The 24,038-nt window shown below is 45.8% G+C and overlaps 1 protein-coding gene across 3 annotated transcripts in view; it reads left to right on the top strand.

The window, feature by feature from the left end:
* Positions 1–24,038, top strand: part of PBX1 (PBX homeobox 1) — a 292,213-nt gene that overhangs the window by 261,489 nt on the left and 6,686 nt on the right. The window lies entirely within an intron of this gene.

Genomic DNA, 24,038 nt, shown 5'->3' on the forward strand with positions numbered 1-24,038 from the left:
ATCCAACTTGATTTCTCAGATCAATCGTCCGCTATCTCAGCAGCGGTGACAGCATGCTAGGACGAGAGGCAGCCTGGAAAAGGAGGCTGTTGTGTAGATCAGGGGTCATTTCCTGGGCTTTTAGAGGTTGCGGGGGGCTCCCGTAGAACCACGGGCTAAGAACTCGAAAAGAAAACTATGGCTGATTGATGGTGATGATTTTTGTTGTCGTTTGTTTCTGTTGTGATGATTCAAATGAATTGGGGATGGACGGAAGGAAAGGTAGGCACGATGCGCTAGCGTCATCCGAGTCTTTACTAACTGAGGTGCCGTGTCTGCAGTGCGGGAGGTGCCGGTCCCCTGGACCCTGCATTGGTCAAATCAGACATGGCTAAGGCGAGACTGAAGGAATCAACCCAATACCGACCCAGTTGGTTGGTTCATCACAAGGAGTGACTGAAAGAATGAGCAGTTCTTAGCCCACGAAAGAGAAAATGTGAGTGGTCTAGAGTAGTTTTGAAAGAGGGGTATTTGTGAAAGAGATTGGCTTCATCACGAGTGATCTAAACAGGGCAAGGGTAGCGGTACTGAGTAGAAGATTCAGAGAAACACGCCTCACTTCGAGCTTGAGTGGGCCTTTCTCCTGGTCAGACTTGTCCGGAGAAGGGACTGGCTGCCTCCGGAAGTCAAGAACTCCCCACCATCAGAGCGTTCAAATAGGGTGCAGCTGGCTACTCAGTCAGGATGTCGGGGGTCGGAGAAGAGAGTCAAGTACCAGGTCGTCAGTGTCTTGGTGACTTTTTAAGGCCCCTGCCAACTAGGAAACCTTTATTTTCTGCCTTCTTTAGGCAGACTCTCCTCTGGATTTGTATGATATTCCTTAAGCCCCTTTCTGGCAGGAGATGGAGGAGGTCAAAGCCAACCCCGTTGAATGTAACCCTGGGCAGTCATGTCACTTTTCCAGCAAGGATTTCCAGAGCAGAGGCAGTCTTCTCTCCTTGTGGTTATCCTAATTATTGTTACCATGTTAATGGCTGATGCGCTGAAAGCCTGCTTAGAAAAACACAAGGTACTGTGGCAGAGAAGTTATCCTCCCCAAAACAGACTCCAGACATGAAGTTGGTCTGTGCTCAGCTGTGTGTGTGTGTTGGGGGATGGGGTTCAAGCACATACACGTTTACGCGTTCTCTGAGCCTATTTGAGATGTCTTCTATCTCCAAAGACTTTTTTCCAGAAAAAGCTTTGCTCTGTATAAGTGGAAGAGAAGAAAAGGAGGAAAGTACCAGAGCATGGGGATGAACATATGAGCTGCAGAAAGTCTGTGTGAGTGGGTAGGAAATGGGCTCACGGTTCTGCTGTGTGACATCCTTCTTCCTAACCGGGTAGTGCAGGAGAGGGTGGCACTCAGACTCTGGGGGGTCGACACTGACCCCTGTGACGCTCTCTGGTGGGCTGGGAATCATTTCTGAAAGAGTGTAACCAAACATGTGCAATGTGCAGACAATTATGTCTGATTACATAAGCTTACCACAGAAACTGGGCTTGAAAATGCCACTCGAAAGAGTCGCTCGTGGTGCATTAATTTTTTTTCCCTGTAAACTGTGTTTATTTTATTTCTGAATCTTTAATAAGCAGGGTAAATGATTCAAAGGTTGATCGTGATAGGATACATTCCTTGGGGTACCCATTTTAAATTTTTAAAATGTGCCACCTGCAGGAGACGAAGCTTGTTAGGGCAAGCCGTGTTTTTAGACAGCGGTGTTCGACGCAGACGCGTGTGAATGTGCGGAGTTGGGCTCTGGCTGCCAGGAGAGGAAGGAGAGAGGGAAGGAGGGAGACAAGAAGAGACAAGGGCAGGAATGAAAGGCTCGAGCCAAGAAATAAAAATAAACAATTCCTAAACCCAAGGCAGCAATGGAATTCCCAGCTGGACTCTGGATTGTGTTTCATTTGGTGGAGGACATTTTCTGGGCAGCCTATATCTGCTCCCCTGGCTGGGTTTCTTAGCACCCATGTCTTATCCAACGAGTGTCTATTTTAAATCCCCTAAAGTTCAGACCACTTGCCTCTTTCACTGAGCCCATGTGGTGATGGTGTGGACGGTCGGGAAGAGCTGGGAGACTGGTCCTGGTCACTCTTGTGTGTCCGTAGGCAGGCCTTGTACCTCTCTTCCATAAAACGGGACCAGTAATTCCCACCCTTAATACCTCCTGCGCTGCTTTAGGGAAAATGAGAAAATAAGTAGGAAAGGGCTTGGCAAAGCAGAAATGTTTCCACATGAATGCAGTGTGAAATGTTATAAGCGATAACTTTCTAATTTGACCTTTTTTTCTCTTGTGTGAGCGGTTTTCACAGTAGGTAGTTGCTAGTGAGGATTGGTTAGGACACGGTTGTCACTTTTTTCCCTTCTGATGGAAAGATAGGCTTTCGACAAGGATGTAGAGTTGTGCAAGTCTTAAACACCCCCTTCCTGAGCTGCAGCGAGCATTAAATTATACATCCCTAAGTCCTTTGTGCTCTCAGGTGACAACGGGCAGTACTTACCAGGTTAGAGTAGCTCTGAGTAATGGAGGGAGATTATTTCACTTCCCTGTCAATCAGACGGACTTCCATCACTCAGCTATCGCATTCGTTCTCCTCAGTCCTTTCTCACTGCCACTGTCCTGGCTCTAGAATAGTCCATCGGCTTGGCCATTGTGCTCATTTCCTCATCACTGTTACTGACTTCAGCATCTCCTTTCTCCTGCACACACTCTCTGAATTTGGCCGTGCCTTTCCCAGAAATCAGCAGCACCTGTCTGTTGCCCACCTAAGTAAGCTCAAACCCTGAGTCTGACACTCAGGCGTCTCCCACACTCTGGTCCCGATCCACCTGCCCTTCCACCTCACCCTCCTGACACCCAGGTAAAATCTGGATGCTGGGCAGCACAGTCAGTTCATCCTTACCTGGTAGTGCACGTCCCCCCTTACATTTGCGCGTGGCTGCCATCTGTCCTTCGTTCCCGTGCCACCTTCCCCATGCTTCCCTCATCTCAAAATCATACAGCCAGCTCCTCCTTGCTTCCCCAGGTTGTCCTCCTAGGCGCTTCTTCCCTGCTTCTCTCTGCTTTATCACACATACGCTTCCCTTGCATTATAGATATGTGAACAGACTTCATTGGTCTTCGTGTCTTCCACTCTTGTATATTTCCTAAATATTTCCTAAATGCCTGTATTAGTTGCTCAGAACTTGTTGACAGATGAATAAATCTAGGAGAAGACAAGTCACCACTGAATTTAGAAAGGGTGTTTATTTAGTAACCAATAGCCGCATTTATGTAACGGCAAAGTATCTGCAAATGATTTTTATTTTTCTTAAAGATTTATTTATTTATTCATGAGAGACACAGAATGAGAGAGAGAGGCAGAGACACAGGCAGAGGGAAAAGCAGTTTCCTCATAGGGAGCCCGATGTGGAACTCAATCCGGGATCAGGGAATCACGACCTGAACAGAAGGCAGGCGCCCAACCGCAGAGCCACCCAGGCATCCCTGATTTTTATTTTAAATGCTTTACTAGACCACAAATATACTGTGTTTCCAGTTCAAAAAGTTTCTTAAGTCTTTCTATTTACATATTTTTAAAATATTTTATTTATTTATTTATTTATTTATTTATTTATTTATTTATTTTTATTTGAGAGAAAGGGAGAGAGCATGAGGGGAGAGGTAGAGAAGGAGGGAGAGAGAATCCCAAGCAGACTCCCCACCGAGCAAGGAGCCCAACATGGGGCTCGATCCCATGACCCGGAGATCATGACCTGATGATCAAGAGTCAGATGCTCAACTGACCCCATCCAGGGGCCCCAGGTCTTCCTTTCTACAAAAGTTTTCTAAGCTTTTTGGCCAGTGCAGACTCTCTGAGAATCCAGGTCAAATCAGCATTAGAAACATGAAGCTATATAGAGCTGATTTTTACCAAGAGGATGATCCCTTTGAATTCTGCAGAACTCCTCCTGTCCTAAGAATCCTTGTGTCAATACCTGTTTGTGGGATACCATCCATGTAGGAACATAACATTGTCTCCACCAGATATGGGACTGAAATCCCCCAGCATAGATTTGTGGGAGATTGAGGCAACTAGCAATCAGGAAACTTAAGTCCTTCCTGTGCCTTTTCTTTTGATAAGTCGAGTCATCTCTGTATTTTTGCTTCATCTATAAAATTACTAGAGAAGCAAGCTCTAAGTTCCCTCTCAGCTGGATAGTTCTAGAGTAGAGATCTAGAGTTCTACAAGTAAGATCTTTGGTCCTCGCTGTCAGCCCCAGGGATGCCAGACTCAGTGGTAGACTGCGCTCCCTGGAGAACTCTATGGGGAGACTTAGTCTCTGGCATTCCTTCTAGTCTAACCCATTGCTTCCCCTTCCAATTGTATCCTGAGGTCCTAAATGGGAAGGAGGAAGAGCTGCCATTACACAAACATTTCCCTTTGAATTCTTGGAGATATGTGGTAGCAGAAAACATTACTCTTCAGGAGCAAAACACTTTATTTTTAATTATTTTCAAGTGTGAGTTAAGGGATTGAGTCCACTCCAGCCAACCTTAAGCATAAATAGAAACCCCTGCAAGATGTTTCTTATTCAAGAGTTGTAGTGAGGATGGAAATAAAGTGTTAGTGTTCTCTCCAAAAAGGCAAAGTGCCATTAACGTCAGTTTATGACAGAAGCATCTCATCAGTTTTGCTTAGTGATAATTATAGGAGTGGAAAAATAGAGTTGGAACTTTTATCTTTGTAAACCATAGCATACATATTTTTGTTTTGGTTTGCTTTTCTATCCTATTAAGCAAAGAGAAGAAAAGGACATTTATTGGGAAAGAAATATAAATCATTAAGGCAAAAATAGCATCCTATTGACGTGAACACAGTGCAGATGCTTGGATATCAGAAGGGTTACTTGGTAATACTTGGCCACGTGCCATCATTTTAATTTTTCCTTAACTACTTCTGAGAGACCTCCTTCCACTTAAAGTATATATTAATAAGATGTTGCCACATGTGGAATTGGAAGGCTGGGAAGCGGGAGTGATAATTAAAATTCATATGCAAATCTTTTAAAACTCATCTTAATTATATGAAGTTTTAATTCTTCTATTTTGCCGAGTGGAATTTGAGATTTTAAGGTATTAAAATATATCCAGGCTCCCCTGTTAGCTGCCTTCGAGTGCCTCCCAATGCTGTGGCTGGGGACTTGTGAAGAGCCCCAGGGTGAAGGGATGGAGCGAGTGATGAGAATCGACAGATCTGAACATGGTGAACCAACCTCTGGAGGGTTTGAAGGCAGCAGGAATGGCATAGATGGACTCCTGCCTTCCAGAAGCTTCCAGCCCGGCTTAACTTTATGGCAGAGTCAAAAGGAAACAGAGGAAGCCCCTTTAGCTTCTTATTTGATGAGGCTTTTAAACCTTAATACCATATCAGCTCAGCATTTGAGAACAGAAAAGCATTTCATTTGAGCCCACAATAGTTGGAGAAGCAAAAAAAAAAAAAAATCTCAATATTATAATTTCGTATGTAATCCATTGTTCTTCTCCCAGCGGCCACGTGAAAGCCCTTCAAGGTACAGAAAACAAATAAGACCAAATCATCCAATGGCATCTTGATACACGCATGCGTTCATGTGTTCATGTGTTCATCCATTCACCTGTCCATCCCTCCATTCAGTAATAAGTCATCCATAGTATTTCTGACCTTGGGAAAGGAGGCGACGTCCTGTTATGTCCAGGTCAGGTTAGGGAAAGGCAGTACCGGAGATAATGTAAAATCCTGATGCCAGTCAGCACCTGTTTTAGCTTCCAATCTCATTCAGCACTTTGGGATCAGGTTTCCTGTCCTTGGAAGACTCAAACAAAGGAACCAATGAACTCAAGTTTAGGAGGGAAACTGGAAGTGACTTACACAGCAGAAGAGAGGACTTCAAGACCAACCAGAGGTAGTTTGAGAAATCTCCTCCCACCCCCACAAAGAGCCCTACCGGGACCTGGCAAGAGAACATATCCTTTTGGGGAGACTCCTTATCCCTGTGTAGAAGCAATCGCAAAGGATTTTGTTGATCCCAAACCTAGTAATACGATCACTCCGGACACAATCACATTCACAATGTGCACGTACACATGGACACCCATTCCGTTCCTGCCACTTTTTGCCTATGTGACCGTGGACAAATCACTTCTCCTTAATAGGACTTAGTTTCCTGAACTCTGGGCATGACAATAGAGCTAGATGTCTATGGCCTCGTCCAGTGTCCTATTCTGCTTATAAAACACGATGTGGGATCCCTGGGTGGTGCAGCGGTTTGGCGCCTGCCTTTGGCCCAGGGCGCGATCCTGGAGACCCGGGATCGAATCCCACGTCGGGCTCCCGGTGCATGGAGCCTGCTTCTCCCTCTGCCTATGTCTCTGCCTCTCTCTCTCTCTGTGACTATCATAAATAAATAAATAAATAAAAATAAAAAAAAATATTAAAACACGATGTTTTCCCATTTCTAGGAAAATACAGCAGGAAGGGAAATAGTTCAAAGCAATAAACTAAAGAGAAATTTGTCTTTTTGAAAAAGAGCCCCACCTATGAGATGACAACGTGCGCCATGCCGTTCCCACTGGAATTGGTATTTTATAGCAGCCTGCCCAGGTGGGCCGAGATCTGGCCCTGCAGCCGTGCTGTCCTCGGGCTAGGATCCGAGGTAGGTCCCGCCTTCTGCTCTACAAAGAAAAATTTCACAACCTCAAAAGGGCAGTTTGTTTTTGTAGTGGCTCCTGAAAGTGGCCCAGCCCCTCTAGACCTCAGTAAATATTAAACTAATTAAATCGTCTGAATTTAATTGTGGGAAACGTTGGCATCGATTTCTGCTGATGGCTTCTTGCCTTCTGGGAAGGAGTTCCATGCTCTTAGCTTGTTTTCAGATAAAATGTTAGACCTCTGTCTCAGAAATCCAATTGTTCTTTTAAAATTTGGTACTAAAAAAAAAAAAAAAAACCCGCTACTTACCTCTGCCTGTGTTTGAGTTTGAGGAAATTCTTTTCCATAACTCTAAACACTAAGTGTTTATATACTCCAGTTTGATGGAGAAATAAGGCAAAAGGCAGGACCAATTTGAGTCTGGAACAACTGACCAGATGAGTAAATAAATGAGTAAATGCTTTATTAAACAAACGTTTATAGAGAACCTTCCAATCTCCATCATGGGCCATACAAATGTCAATAAGACATGGTGCTGGGAGTTATCTCATTCCACCCCTGCATCTCTGAAACAGAAGGTCTATACCACCCAATGTAGCCAATATAATAGTATTTTAAAGGATTTTGGGAATGGCCATTGTGAGAGGAATTTATGTATATAATCATATTCCTAGCAACCAAAAATGTGAGTGGCTTGTAAACATGGATTGACATTTGCCATTCTTTTACAGAATTTGCAAGTGACAGTGCCAAAAACTAGTCTTTCCTTTTAGAAGCATGCTATCCGAAAAGAACTTTTCATACTGATGGAAATGTTCTATTTCAGTGCCGTCCAGTAAGTTAACCATTAGCCACACGTGGCTGTTGAGCACTTACAGTGTGACTAGTGTGACTGAAAAAACAAATTTTTAATTGTATCTAATTTGACTTAATTGAAATTTAAATAGCCACACATGGCGAGTGGCTGCCATTTGCCCAGCACAGTTCTAGATGCCCTGCCAGTCACGTAGTGGCCACCAAAGGTGGGACGATCGTGTTGGCAGCTGTGACCATGCTGTGAAAACAGAGCAGACTTCCTGACACAGACCGCAGAAAGACATGCTTTCTGCCTAAATCAGCCTTTCCTAATGCAAATAAAACTCTATTAAAAATTCACCACGCACAAGAAGTTAACTGAGATTAGCATATTCCTATGCTTTAAACCATGAAATAATGCAGAGGAAGGTTTAAAACATAAATATATAAATGCTACATATATTGTGGTTCTATTTGCAGGAATTGTCAACTGTCAGCCATTCATTCATCTAACCTAATAGTTTTCAAGCCTAAGCAGGACATGTCTTTGAACTCATCTTGAACCCTTTCTTTACACCTAAAAACTCTTTGGAGCTCAGAGGAGGTCCCGTCTCTGTTTCAGATTTCCCAGGTGCCCAGAGCCTTTGCTGGCAGCCACTGCTTGGCTGGCCCTTACCCACCCTGACCTGCTGGCCTATTCAAAGCGTGGCCTGCAGATGAGCATCATCGGCATCTCCTGGGAACTTGTGAGCCCCATCGAGACTGTTAAATCAGATTCTGTGCTTTTAACCACATCCCCTGGTGATTTCTGAGCACATTCCGTTTGAGAAGCTCTGCTCTAGCAAGAAGCACATCTGAATGCTGCTTAGGACTTACCCAAGAGAAGGAATTATGTTGTTTTCTCTTGCTGGAAGGATACCACCTTTAAAATGTTTTTTGATGTTTTATTTTAAAGTTTTTCAAGCATGCAGAAGAGTTGGAAGATTTTCGCAGTGAAACCACTGTACCTACCACCTGCATGTTCTGGCATCCATATTTCACTCTGCCGGCTTCATCATATATCTATGTCCATATCTGCGTCCTTCTGTCCATCACCAACCCAGCTTACTTTTCTGATGCATTTCAGAGTAAGTTGTAAAAGTAAATCAACAGCAGGACAGGTTCACCTAAATAAACATTGCTCTGGTATCATTAACTGGAGTTCAGTATTCGTTTACAATTTTCTTTCTCTTCCGAAGTAAAATTATGCACAATTAAGCGTAGATGATGAAGGGTACGTTCTCTTGAGTTTTGATAAAGGTAATGCACTTGTGAAAAGTTTACTATCCTTTACTTTCTTGTATCTACCCCTTTCTCATAGTTTACAAAAACAAAAATGAAGCAAAAGGAAGGACAGAGTTGTCCTGAGTAATCTGTCCTTTCACAGGCAGTCAGATGTCCTCCTTGCCTCCCACTCCCCGCCGCCACTCACCCCCTCGCTCGATCTGAGAGCCAGACTCTGCTAACAAGTCTATTGCATATCGGATTAGATGCTTTATTGTACACTTGCCTTTGGTTCTGAATTGATATAACTGCTTTTAAAGGGACCTGTGTTCCCTTTGGCATAATAAAAACTTTTGAAATACATAAAAATAAACACTGATGATATATGAAAATTAGAGTGGATTTCCTCACTTAGAAGATACTATATCTCCCCTCTTTCTATTTTTTAAAGATTTTATTTATTCATGAGAGACAGAGACAGAGAGAGAGAGGCAGAGACACAGGCAGAGGGAGAAGCAGGCTCCATGCAGGAGCCCGATGTGGGACTTGACCCCAGGACTGCAGGATCACACCCTGAGCCGAAGGCAGATGCTTAACCGCTGAGCCATCCAGGCATCCCTCCCCTCTTTCATCTTGTCTTCCTCACCCTTTTCTTCTCTAGTTCCCTTTAGCTGAAAGTCCAGTTCAGAAGCTTCTCCCCCAAATTATACAAACTTCTTATTTTTCAAAGCCACACAACCTGTCCAAAATGGTACTTTGTTCCTCCTTAGAGAAGTAATCTGTCAAGGGAGTGTGCAAGCACATCTTCAGCCAATCCCGAGACTAAGGGGATGATCAAAGAGGGTGAGGTTTTGAGGGGAGGAGGGCCGGGCCCCTCTCCCACCAGATCTGGGAGTCATAGAGGGACGTGGTGTCGCTACTGAACACTCTGTGCACTTTTCAAGGGGCAGGAGAGCAAAGGCACAGCCCAACTCCATCCGTAAATTCTGAGACAAACCTAAGCTCAGTATCCCAGTATCCACATTAAGAACCATAACTCGTCGGGATCCCTGGGTGGCGCAGCGGTTTGGCGCCTGCCTTTGGCCCAGGGCGTGATCCTGGAGACCCGGGATCGAATCCCACGTCGGGCTCCTGGTGCGTGGAGCCTGCTTCTCCCTCTGCCTGTGTCTCTGCCTCTCTCTCTCTCTCTCTCTGTGGCTATCATAAATAAATAAAAATTAAAAAAAAAAAAAAAAAAAAAAAGAACCATAACTCGTAACATTTAGTGTGTGTCCTAATATAGTCCAGTGTTTTTCTTAACACGCTCTTCTCCATTTTGTGGATGAGAAAACAGACTCAAATATTAAGTAGTTTCCTCAGGATCAAATAGCCAGAAAGGGAGAGAGCCAGGACGTGGACCCCACCAAGCCTGACTCCAAAGCCTCTACTCTTTCCCTTTGTCCAGAGGGAGCCTTGAACCTCTAGTTCTTATGTTAAGTAAAGGGAATTGGTTAAGAACCCTTACCCTAAGATAATCTGTTGTGTTTCCTGATAATAAATCTCTTAGAGCCTGGCTGATAAGAGAAAAGAACTGTGGGTATTCACTTAGACTATTATGTTATGTGTCCTTTTGGGTGGCCTATAGAATGCTTAAGACCAATGGGTTTGCTTCTTAAAATTAAATCTAAAAGGTATATAGAAAGCCCTTCCCTGGAGATAGCCTACATTACATCGCTCTTGTGTCTCGTTTGGTTAACCAACCTAGCCAAGAACCCAGGGATCATATGAGAGAGAGCAGCGTCTCCTCATGGAGAAATTTGGGGGTTCATTAAAATACATGGCAAGACTAAGGGATCTAAGTATGAAATCAAGAGAAATTTTTTTATAATATTTTTTTTTAATTTTTATTTATTTATGATAGTCACAGAGAGAGAGAGAGAGAGAGAGAGAGAGAGAGAGAGAGAGAGAGGCAGAGACACAGGCAGAAGGAGAAGCAGGCTCCATGCACCGGAAGCCCGATGTGGGATTCGATCCCGGGTCTCCAGGATCGCGCCCTGGGCCAAAGGCAGGCGCCAAACCGCTGTGCCACCCAGGGATCCCAAGAGAAATTTTTTTTTTAATTTGGGGACAGTAAAATGGAGGAAGAGAAAATTTTGTCTGTTAATAGCTTATCTATGGTAAATTAATGGTTTTGGGGGAAGGTCAGCATTGAAGAAACCAGGGTATCCACCACAGAAGTAACTGTTTCTCTAGGACCAACAGTCAGGGTAAGAAGGGACCACCTCACTTTGCTGGCCAGGACTTCTACCGAGACAGTCCCTCCTCTTTGTTGAACACTGAACAGCATTTTTAATCCATTACAAGACTAAATATATTGGGGCACCAGGATGACCCAGTCGGTTAAACTGCCACCTCTTGGTTTCGACTCAGGTCGTGATCTCACCATCATGGGATCGAGCCCATGTCAGGCTCTGCACTCAATGCAGAGTCTACTTCAGATTCTTTACCTCTCTCTTCAGCTTGTGAGCTCTCCCTCTTTCTCTCTCTCTCTCTCTCTCTCTCTCTCAAATATGTAAATAAAATCTTTAAAAAATAAAAGACTAAATTAACAAAATGCAAGGATGATATGATATGGATAAAATTTTAACAATTAAATTTAGAAGAAGAGTGACACGTGTTAAATTTAAAAGAGCTAGGAAATATGTCAACTGTACTTCCATAATAAACATTTAGATAAAGAGAGCAGAGAAAGAAGAGAAATGGGAAAGAAGAGAAATGGAATCAGGAAGAAAGAGTATACTAATGAATCACAAGGGAATGATGGGAGAATAAGAATGACAGGAGGATGAGGAAATGTAAAGCAGCAAAGTGAAGGTTAAAAGCAATTAGGACAGACAATTACTAAAGAGAACACTAAAAGCATAAAATAAGCTAGGATGAGTGGTTAAAATAAATAACATCAGCTAAGAACATACTTACAAAGATTATAAAACAGATCAAGTAGTAATAAAATAAGGAAGTGGTATAAAGCAGTAAATTAAAGAACAATTAAAACACAGTAAGGATAGAAAATTAACATGCTAAAATGACATTTAATAATTGTATTAATAACTAACACTGACTTCTATGTGCTAGGCACTTTATGTGCATTATCTTATTTAATTTGTGTTTATTAAAACAATTAAGACATTTTAAAAAATGTCAACCAAAAACCTTTGGAGATGGGTAAAAGCAGGCATCAGAACAAAACAACAAAATTAAAGGTGAGCAAAACAGACCTGAAGATATCCATTGGCATTCCTTGTCTTGTGTGATGATTTTTGCTGTTGAAGATCACCAAGTACCTGGGCTGGTGCTTCCCAGCTAGACCATGGGTTCTGGAAGCGTCTGGTGCCATAAATGTCAGTTCTCTCTGCCTCTTGTCCTCCTGAGCTTGGCCTTTCCTAGAGGCAATTCCTGGTGATTAAAATTCTCAAGCAGTAGAATCCGTGGCCCAGAACCAATGTCAGTGGGCACGCATCTCATAATCCCACTCGATTTGTAAGATTTAGCTAGCACAGGATTACCTTCTAGATGTCCTTCCTAGTCCCTGCAGACAGAGCACCTACCTAGTACTTAGCATGCTGGGTTGGAATGGGAGTCATTTTCTGGTTGTTTTCCTCTAATTTTTCTCCAGGCGTCCTGGTTTTTTAAACAGAAGAACCCTCACTTTGTATCCTAGCCTTCAGTCCAAGCCTGGTACATAGTAGGTGCTTAATACATGCTTTTTTGCATTGAGTCTGCTTGAACCTGTAGTCAAGAGCTTTCTCTTTTCTTTTCGTTCCTCTTACTTTTTGCTTACTTCTTTTTAAACCAGCAAGTAGACTTGTGGTTGGATTTCCTGCCCGTCTGGATCCCCTGCACACATATGCATTTTGGTGTTTCTGTTGTCTGGAAAGTCTCTCCCACAAAAGAATGGATTTCTTCTCCTTCTTTTTCTTTCCATTTAACACAGCCTGGTATGCATCTTTACCTCCAACTCCTCTATCCCTTGTACCCTACGGTCTTCACCAACTCACACCCTAAGACTTTTATGGGTAGATACTCAATGACCGGAGATCTGCTGCCCTTCCCTGTTTTCCCATACTTCCCTCTGGAGCAGATGTTGTCTCTATGGCCTTGACCTTGATCCAGAGTTCATTCACTCATTCAGTTGGCAGGCTCTGTTATGACCCAGTTACTGCATTGAGCATTAGGGCAAGGAAAATAAAAAGGAGATTCCCAAGCTCCTCTGCATCTCATCGAAGTTGATTGCTATGTTTCGCCTTCTTTGACCTTATTTTTTGCGGCAAGGGAAAAACAACTGATTAACATTCTTCGCAGGTAGTTGTGTTTTGAAGAGAGTTTTGAAATCATTTGCTAACTCTCTTTTCTCTAGGCAAGAGTCCCAATTGCCTTTGTCTAAGACCTCAGACCAGTGATTGCCCTGGTTGGCTTTCCAGTGAGTGCTGGAGGTTGACCAAAACCTTTCAAATGTATGAGACAAAGACCTAAATCAGATGTGGATTTTCCCGCATATGCTTTGTCTAAATTCTACATTTACTTTGTATTTTCCGATTACAAATTAACATTTAACATAGAAAATTTGGAGAATGCAGGAAAATCGTACAGAAGGAAGTTACTGCTAACTTTTTTGCTCTTCCAGCCTTCTAGCATTCTGTGTGTAAGTGTGTTTTGTGTGGATGTTGAAGAGCTATGATCATATCGAACGTATCATCTCATCACCTACTCATTTTACTAAAAATATATTACAAATATTTTTCAGATCATTAAACATTCTTCTCAAACATAACTTTAATAACTGCAGAAGCATGGTATAGGGAAAGTCCATAATTAATCAGTCTCTACAGTGGAATACTTAAGCTGTTTTCTTGTTGTTGTTTTTTTTTAATTTTATTTATTCATGAGAGACACACACACAGAGAGGTAGAGACCCAGGAAGAGGGAGAAGTAAGCTCCATGCAGGGAGCCCAATGTGGGACTCGATCCCAGGACTCCAGGATCACACCCTGGGCCGAAGGCAGGTGCTCAACCACGAGCCACCCAGGGTCCCATGTTTTTTTTTTTGTTGTTGTTGTTGTTTTTTTACTATTACTAAAAACAGTGTGGTAAACATCATAGTTCAGAAAACTCAGTATATACTTTCTGTTAATTCCTTGAATAAATTCCTAGAAATGGAATTGCCAGATCAAAGGATAGGAACTAGACTAAGGCTTTTGCGATATCTGGCAAACTTGTCTTCTGGGAACTTGTATGAACCCATGATTCCCACCAGCAGTTCATGATCATTCCCATTTCCTCACTCTTGGGAATAGTATCTTAGCAGGTTTTTTTTTTTTAATCTTTGGCAGTTATCCAGCTATAAAATGGCCTCTCATTTCTATTTTAATTTGTATCTCTTCGATTACTAGTGAGATTGAATGTTTTTCATATGTTTGCTATTGATTTCTAAGAACTTTTATACAATAAAGTTATTATTCCATCCTGCACTTCGTCAGCATGTAGACAATTGAGAAAACTCTCATTCCTCAGTGGAAGAAGGCTCTTATGGAATAAGGCCCCAGGGCTTATTCTGTTTCTGTGGAAAGCTCTTCAGATTTTTTTTTTATCCTAGGAAAACGAAAGGCAGATCTCTAAGTGATACTGGTGTTGATTTAAAAAAACAAACAAACAAAAATAACCCTCTAATCAGAATTCACTTAACATTTTCTGTATTTCTCGTCTATGAGAAAACTCAGGTCTATAAAATAGAAGCTAAGAGTTTTCTTTGAAAACCTAGGGATATATCAATCAGTCAAAAACTTCCTTGACAACTTACCCTGCGCCTGGTATGATCGGAAGCATTAGGAGTTGCCAAGTAAGAACTTGGCGAGTTTATAGCCAGGACGAAGAAAGCAAGCTGCGTACATTAACAAGCTTTCTTAGGACCTTCGGTTGACAAACTGGTCTTCTGAATGATGTGGTGTTTTCTGGCAGTTTGGCTGCTCTATCAGTCTCCTGGTATCTTCTTTGGCCACCTGCGAGGGAGCTCATTCTTCGGGGCTGCTGAATTTTGACACCTCCTGGGCACTGCTTCCCTGTGCCTTCTCCTTCCAGAGCAGGACATGTGCAGAAGAGCCAGGTCAGACTCCCGAGCCCTCAGCACCAACGGAAGATTCCCACTGCAGAGGTTTCTGGGGCAATGTAAGAGGAAAACAGATTAAAATTTTAGAAAATCAACCCACTCTCACACCTGGCTGAGAATCCCAGAATAAAAGAGGCCATTCCCCAGTATCCACTAAACGGCTCTGGGATGGTGGCACATGAATTCTGAATTCTCAGGCCCACAGTTTGCAAGCTCTTGCTCTCATTTTGTCAGTAAATGAAATTCTCCAAACAACAATATCCTCCCCTAAATAAATTAGTGCCCCATTCTAGCACATTCCCCTCCACATTCTCCGTCTGCATTCCCCCCACAGCTTCCCGCCACATCTCCCCCCTCCCCACCCTTCTGTTAGCTGTAATGACCCTGCAAACACTAAATGGCATTTGAGTGCATTAAGCAGCAAACTCTCTGGTGACATAGCAATTATGACTCTGAAATAGATTTGGTGCGTCACGGAAGATAAGGGTTTTAAAAGTTTCTGTTGTGATTATAGCCTGTAACTCCCACAAATAATAGGCTTCAAAATAAGAGGCTGCCAGCGGAGCCTTTGTGGCTTTGTCTCAGTGATGGCACGTAAATTGCTATTAATGTCCTAAGTGTACTTGAATATGCCAGTCTTTGGGATGTAGAGTTGGCTCAGTGTCTCTCTGTACGCGGCATGTCATTGTTGGTCTGATAATCTGGGGTAATTGCTGTCTCTTGGATGGTCAGAAAAGTGTAAGGGGCTTTAGCTTCCTGTGTGATGGCAAATAGCCTCAAGGTTCACCATGTGTTTCATCTGCGCGTGCGTGTGTGTGTGTGTGTGTGTGTGTGTTCTGTGTATAGCTCTCGTTCATCGTTAAGGTGTGTATACAATCTCAGTGTGTGCCCTGAGTAAATAATAGCCTTTCAAAAAAGCCAAAGCAAAATCAGAGGTTATAAAAATAAAATGAAGAATTTGGGGCCGTGTAGAATCAGCCAATCGGATAATGTATACTGAGAGTTTAAAAAAAAATAGCTTTGCTTGAATTATCTAGACTTTAGGCATATGAGTAAATATGATTTTCTGTTGTCTCGTACAGCTATTCTTTTCCCTTTTAAGCAGCATCTGTGGTGTGTATGTGTGTGTGTGTGTGTGTGCATGGTTGTATGTGCATTTTTTAGGTGCTGTATTTTCTAAACCTGTATTAGTTCTCTGTAAATATGATGAAATAAGTACAAATTCTGCCCATTTATGAACACTGTGTATGGATGTGTGCAAGTGTGTATGTGTTTTGGTTTATGCAGGTGTGAGCATAGAGGATGTTTATTCAGATTTATAAAAGTATAAATACTTTTCTGCACTAAGGCACCTCCATTTAGCTAAATCAGGCGGAGCTTATTTTTCTTTGACTCTGTGAATGAAATAAAACAAATTCTTTAAGTTTAACTTCCTTAATGCACATTTAACCTAAGGACTCTATAAGTCTTTGGGACCCAGAAACATTATGTGTAACTGTCCAATTTGTACTTGTGGCAGAAATAGGGAGCAGCCCAGCCATGAGCCTGGAAATGCACGTGACTTCATATCCTGTGCGAGCCATGAAAGGTTCTACCAAACCATCCTGTGTGTCTGAAGAGCCTTACGTGGCAGTATTAACCCTGGGCCTTCATAACAGATGAATTAGAAAAGGATGAAGCTAAGAAGGTGCCGAAACAGATCTCGATCTCAGAGTTGACCGACATGTGTACTTTAGTTGTGTGGTGCACCATCTCAGTGTGGCAGTTGATATTCTTGTGGTTGGGTTTTGACCGTCACCACTTGGACAGCAGCTAGAGCACATACCGGATAAGGCTGGAGACAACGACGGGTCCTAGAGAGTTCATGTTCGTACCAAGTAGATGAATACCAACTTTACCTTACAGGTTTTAAAGCTGGACGCCCCATTTCCAGTTAAGATAACTTAGTATTAGCAAGATGGCACCCACGTGGTGGTGTCTCAGAGGTATAACCCCGGGGGAGGAGAGTTTGTCTTGTCCAGAACCAAGTTTGGGGAGGTGGATTGCAGCTAGCAGTGGGAGATACTAGAATCCCCTAAAAGAGGTCTTGGAGACCTGTCTTGTGGTTCATAAGTTCTAGCATCTTAACAGCACAAAGATTCCCTGAAGGTCAAGTGCAGCCGTGAGTCCCCTGCCTTCAGCCCTGAGCCATGCTCTGCCTGTGGTGCCCACCCAGTCACACGGCCTGACCTTTTGGAACTTGAAATGTCCAAAAGTAGTGGCATATAGCAGAGACTGAGTCTGGAAATTTCTAGTTTCTGAGTCCTAGATTCCTCACCTGAGAAGTAAGAATAGGAGCTCCCACTGGGTTTATGTACCATTATGTACTCATCAACCGAAGTAAGAGAATTAGCACCACAATCCCTATACAACAGCACAGTTAGGGTGGCCACCAGCCTCCAGAAGGCCTCAAGTACCTGAGAAGCTCTCTATGAGACATGATCCTTCTCCTCTGATGACCTGTGGCTGAATGATTCATCATCTCGTTGAGAGGAAAAATGAAAACCCTTCATGAGTCCTGAAACCATGATCGAGCCCTGCAACCCTCCAGCCCCTTCTTGCTACCCTCACTCTCTCCTCATTCCATTGCTTCTGGCCCTCTTCGAGGTCCTTGGAACCTTAGGAAAGGATTCGCCTTCTGCCCAGATTGCTCTTTGCCCCACTGTTGACTTGTCTATTTTCGGTCACCTCTAGGTTGACTTTCCCGAAGCCCAACCACAATGAGGTCCCTTTTATACTCTCATGGCACTTACTACCATCTATAGAATCTACATTTGTCCTTTTGATGATTTGTCAAATGTCTATTTCCCACAAGGCAGGAAGTTCCAGGAGAGAGTAGATGTCAGATTTAAAAATTTATATATTGTAACTACCACTGTAGTACATAGTACAAGGTAGACACTGGGTGCTTATTTTTAGAATTCAGAACTAAGTGATGACAGTGAGTGAGACCTGGTGCTCACATAGATATTTGAATAAATAAATAAAAGCCACACATGGCAAAGTGTTAACATGAAAGGTCAAAAAGTCAGGGGTCCTGGTACATAGGCAAGTAGATGGTGGTATGTCTTGAAGAAGGAAGGAGGTAACTCTCAGGCCAGGCCATGGACAATGACATGGAGTTCTAGAGACCAGAGGAGAGGAAGAGGCAAAGGCACGGAGCCTCTTGCTGGACTTTGCTATAGAGTCAAAAGGAATCTTACTTTGCAAATAGGTAGTCTATTATTTCTTGGCAGCAGCTTAAACTGCTGAAGTCTTGGTTAGCCGGGGTATCCATTCTCTACAGGAGTGGCTGCTTCACTGCTGATTTTTCTTCACATGTGGACCTTCAGAGCAAAATCTCAGGACTCAGGAGGCTGTGGTGGAGCCAGCCTAGAAAGGGATGTGATACTGGGACTTGGTTGTAAGGTCACCAGGGACTGACCTAGTGGCAGGTGGGCAGTCAGGGAGGGTACCCACAGAGTCAGGGGACCATGGAAACAGGGATTCTGGAGCCAGCAGCGCAGGATAATCCAAGCAGAGGAAGGGCTTAGGGGAAATGTGATGGCAGGTAGTAGTTGGCGAGCTGAGGTTCCAGAGCAGGACCAAAGTGCAAGGGCAAGTCACCATCTCAGTCTCAGATGAACTGTAAGAAGTAGCAAGACAGGGATCCCTGGGTGGCGCAGCGGTTTGGCGCCTGCCTTTGGCCCAGGGCGCGATCCTGGAGACCCGGGATCGAATCCCACATCGGGCTTCGGGTGCATGGAGCCTGCTTCTCCCTCTGCCTGTGTCTCTGCCTCTCTCTCTCTGTGTGACTATCATAAATAAATTAAAAATAAAAAATTTAAAAAAAAAAAAAAAAGAAGTAGCAAGACATAAAGCAGAAGCAGGCATGGACTTGGTAGAGATGGTGTGGCCACAGCAAAGACACACCTGTATGAAGATTCAGGTGCAAAAGGTCAAAGCAAGACAAGCAGCAAAATTGATTCTGAGTTACCTATGGTACCAGAATAAGCCAGAATAAAATATTTTTGGGTTGAGTGTGCATGTTATTCCCAATAGAGCTGCACATGGAGATATCGCATGCAACAGACTTACACTAAAAAGTTATTTGTTGTTTACCTAAAATTTGGGGGGTGTCCTATGTTATTAGGCAACTCCAATCCCAGATCCCAAGGTGTAGGAGCTGTGTGTGCATGTGGGTCTCAGCTTTGGAGGAAGTAACGGTGGGGAAACCTCTGGTCCTTACATTTTTGTGATTCCCACTGAGGAAGTGACCAGAAGACTGTTCCAGATTCAGGGTACAGTACCTGCTTTCTCCCCATGCCCTAGGGAGGACACTCCTTATTGAGGTGGTGTGTGAAGCGGAGGAGCTGCAACAGGGAGGATCCAGTGCTTCCTCAACTGTTTTTGAAAGAAGCATAACAGAGCAGTGTAAATAGGAATCATTGTTCCTTGCTTAGGAAGCACCAGGTCTCCTTGATGCCCATTTAGACAAGTTCACTTCCTGGAGGTAGAAGTTACTCTGAAACTTGGCATTGCCTCGGCTTTAGCCTTTGAATATTTTCTAGGGTACACAGCTTTTTACGTGTCCTCTGCCTGGTCTGTGAAGGTCACGGGTCCAATACCATGAATCTCTCCACACCCACAATGGGGAAGGAATGTTGTAGCGCCACTAAATGTTTGTTTCCTTCTCTGTGTGTCCCTCCAAGAGATATTTATTAGAACCTGTGCTGCGACGGGCACTGTGGTAGGCACTTTGGAAACAAAGAGAAGTTCCTGCTGTTGTGGTCTGGTAGGTGAGACATAGAACAAATGCAATACGGAGAACACGGGGAGGGGGTGCAGTGGGGGTGGGAGCACAGGTGCATACGGAGAACATGGGGAGGGGGTACAATGGGGGCGGGAGCACAGGTGCATACGGAGAACACGGGGAGGGGGGTGCAGTGTGGGCGGGAGCACAGGTGCATACGGAGAACATGGGGAGGGGGTGCAATGGGGGCGGGAGCACAGGTGCATACGGAGAACACGGGGAGGGGGGTGCGATGGGGGCAGGAGCACAGGTGCATATGGAGAACATGGGGAGGGGGTGCAGTGTGGGCGGGAGCACAGATGCATACGGAGAACACGGGGGGGCGATGGGGGCAGGAGCACAGGTGCATACGGAGAACATGGGGAGGGGGTGCAGTGTGGGCGGGAGCACAGGTGCATACGGAGAACACAGGGGTGGGGGGAGAGTGCGGCGGGGTGTGGGGGCTAGGGGAGTGGGAGCTGAGGGGGGCCGCACCTGCAGGAGGAACAGACCTTGCTGGGGGGCAGATAGGGACGTGAGACACGTCACCTCAATCTTGAAAAGAGCCAAGGTGTGTGTGGCAGGTAATGGGACGAGGGAAGTGTTCAGGAGCAAGGAGCAGGCCTGAAATGACTGCTCCACCCGTGACTTTGGGCGTCGCCTGCGGTGGCTGGAGTATTAAACACAAGCGTGGAGTGGGGGACTGAGCCAGATCAGGGACGTCGGGGGCCCAATGAGGACGCTGAGCCTCACCCTGAGGCCAAGGGGAAGCCACTGAAGGTGAAGTGGGGAGATGGGACATAAACCCTGGAACGAGCGCTCCGGTGGCAGCTGGGGAGGCTGCTGTGTGCGGGTTGTCGGGGCCGGGGAGCCCGTGCACCGCGGGGCAGCTTCTGGGGAGGCTTTGAACATTGTGTCCCTGAGGGGCCTGTCCACGGCGCCACTTTGCCCACGAGCAGCTTTTGGGAAGCGCTGCCTGTGTGATCTTGGGAAACGTGCACGCACGGCAGGAACCCCAAGCTCTGTCCTCATGGAAGCGAGGAAGATCTGGATGTGGCCCCAGGGGTGAGCCAATGACTCCGCTGATAGGGAGCGGCCGCGTGGGCCCGTGCAGGCACGTGTCGTGTGTGTGCGTGTGTGTGCACGTGCCTAAGAGGCCGAGGGGGCACGTCGGGGTGCTCGGTGTTCCTTCCTTCCCCCCGCGCCTCCCCACACCCACACCCAAGGCATCTCTGGAAATGGCATCTGGCCCATATGCAGATCGAGCTCCACTTGGTGCTGACATCAGCCAGTTTGTGGCACCTCCGCGGATTTCTGGGCTGCAAATGAGAGTTTCTTAGTGCCAGGCTCGCCTGGGCTGTCACATCCGGTGATGAATTCTCTGCATCAACCGTGTGCTGCGAAGGGGCGCTCAGAGGCAGGGCCGGAGGGAGCGGAGGGCGGCCCGGAGATACTCAGCCCGGCGGCTGCCGCTCCTCTGCGTCCTGCGCAGCGAGGGAGAGGCAGGTGGCCCTTGCTGGGGCTCGGGAAGGGGGCGAGGAGAGAGAAGCCGGGGCTTCGGGGCCCTTCTGCGAAGTTCTCGTGTTTGGTTCGGAGACACCGTGCGGGGCGTCCACGTCCACACTGCTCCGTCGCCGGCTTCACGGCTAGCTCGCTCTCTGCCTCCCTCGCGCGAAGGCTGGGCCTTATCTGTTAGGGGGAGCCCGGCCACCTGGGGCACGTGTCCGTTATGTGCCAAGTGCATCCGGGCAGGATGCAAATAGTCATTTTTGTCCTGGAACAGTTTGTCCCCGTGTACCTTTCTTCACGTTGTGTTTGAAAGTCCAGGTTTTCTTAACTAGGAAACCGGCTGCATCTTGTCCTATTTTTGGGGGGTTTTTTTCTTTTTTATAAATTTATTTTTTATTGATGTTCAATTTACCAACATATAGAATAACACCCAGTGCTCATCCCATCAAGTGCCCACCTCGGTGCCCATCACCCAGTCCTAGTTTTATATTGTCTTCGCCTCCCGCTCCAGGAGGGCCCACGATGAGCCGGCCGCTGGCCCGGGGTTCACGGGTGGGATGAGTCGCGCGCTGGGCTCTGGCTCCAGCACCTGCGGGCCGCAGGCTCCCTGGAGGCCGAGGTGCAGGCGTCCACGTTCTCACACCGGGGCTGCTCGTATTCACCTTCCCACCCCCGTAGGGCCGGGTGCGTTCCCAGCGTCAGCTCTTCGAAGTTAGCGCGTCTGCCACGAAGGCGAGTGAGAGTGGAAGTTGGGGTGCAGAAGGAAAATACAAAAACAATGAGGCTTGCTGCTCGCCGCCCCTGCCCGGTGGCTAATGAGCCCGTCAGGGACTCTCCTGGACTCTCCGTGCTCCTGCTCCAGAGATAAACACACAGAGACGGGGTTTCCCACTTGCTGTGCACCTGCAGTCGGAGGAGGAGGATGGCTCCCCGGGGTGGGTGCTCCGGGAGCGGGGTCAGCTGGTTCCCAAGATGGAGCGGCCCCTGAACGGCTCATATCGTGGCTGGAACCGCAGCTCGAAGTGCCAGCGGGATTTACAGGGAACCCGGCTGCATTGGGCCACCTCGCACTTGGCGATCGCGGAGGTTCCAGCAGGGGAGCAGCAGCCCCTGGGCCCGGGCAAGCAGTGCCCCCGAGAAGCAGAGTCTCCAGCCCGCGCTGTCACAGGGGATGCCTGTTCCAGAAAGGGCTTGCAGTCCTCTAACGGGAAAGCCAGAGTCCGCGGGGTCCTGAATGTGGCAAGACGTAGGGGGTCATGGCAGGGGGACACCCTGGGGGATGATGAGCAGCCCCCTTGGTGTCCCTGGGCCTTGGGGCAGGTGTTTCCGGAATATGGGACTTGAGTGTTCCGCACGAGGGATGCGGGCCCTGGGCGCGCCGGGACAGCTGGTCACCCAGTCTGCGTGGGGGTGTTTATGGAATAAAAGGCAGCTGAAGAGATTGATTTTATTTATCTGTTTTTAATAGAAGGTCTTGTATCGTCTTCTTCGCCGGGCCAGCTAGCCTAATTAAAATGCCAGTTTTGATATCGGCTTGAAATAATTCGTGTCTCCACCATCTGTGAGTTCCCTGGACCCTCTGGCATCTTGTGCACCGGTCTGAGAAAACAGAACTTTTCTCACATGGTCTCCTGTTCGAGTTATTTCATCTCAGACACGAATCAAAAAGGAGCCTCCCTGAATCTTCTGGTCAAAGTCGCACGCCTTGCCGGCTCCCTCCTAATGAGACGCCACAGGGCTCATTTTCTTGATTGATGGCTTTATTTGGGGGGCACCACTTATTGTTATTTTAATGAAATCGGAGCACGGCTAAATAATGGTAATAGTGGTGCATTATGAGCAAGGTCGTGAAAGTTCTCGGCGCCGTGTGCTGCGCCTCGGACACCGCCTGCTTTTCCGCATCTACTTGTCTCCCCCCAGGTTGAGTCTAAGACACAAGCGTTTGTTTCCTCTTGTTCCAGCACTTTGCTCTCTGCATCGTGACACCGTACTTAAGGAACTTCCATCAAGTTTTCTGAAAAACCTGCACCACTCGGCAAACACACATACACATGCACACGCATAGCCGTCTATTTAGTTATTTACTTACCTGTCCCTCTGGTAGACGCCCACGGATAAAAAAGGATCGTCAGGGCAGACAGGTCTCACGATGCTAACAGCTAACTGTCTTTGAGTGGTAGGATTATAAGTGTTTCCATTTTATATTTCATGCTTTTTCTCTTTTCCGAATATTACGTTGCGTATAGAATTGCAGATATTATATTTGAAAATATGATATAAGCTCGTATAATCAGGAAGGATGAACGATGACATTAAGGGATGTTCTTTGGGGTAAAATAAATGCAATCGCTTTTCCCAATCTGCCTAAAATGGCACCAGAATACATGTTCTTGGTTGGAAAGGGAGGCTGAGCTCTGTGACCAGCCTGCATTAGGATGCCGAATTAATTCTCTTCTTGTTCTGGGCATAACTGCAGCGTCTTGACCCCAGAAAGATAGCAAGGAAAGAATTCCCATTTCCCCCTCCTTATTCACCATCTGATCCCTTGCCAACAACAGGAGAAATGGGCTGTGCAGGGAGGGGGGTGGGAGGAGCTACCTGACTAGGTCAGGAGATGGAGATTTGGATTTTTGTGAGCAATGATTCGTGAATCCCCGATTGAGGTGGATTGCCCAGGATGACCTTTTGTGCTCTTAGTATCCAGACCTGCTCTTTAGTGACGTGTGGTGGGGGGCGGGGGGGCAGGTGATCCTATCTTCATGCAGAGGTAACTGGTGGGAGCTGCTATGAATTAAGCACCTGGCTTCCCTGGAAAAATTGGATCAT

Source organism: Nyctereutes procyonoides, unplaced genomic scaffold (genome assembly GCF_905146905.1).
Source record: "Nyctereutes procyonoides isolate TBG_1078 unplaced genomic scaffold, NYPRO_anot_genome, whole genome shotgun sequence".
Taxonomy (NCBI): Eukaryota; Metazoa; Chordata; class Mammalia; order Carnivora; family Canidae; genus Nyctereutes; species Nyctereutes procyonoides.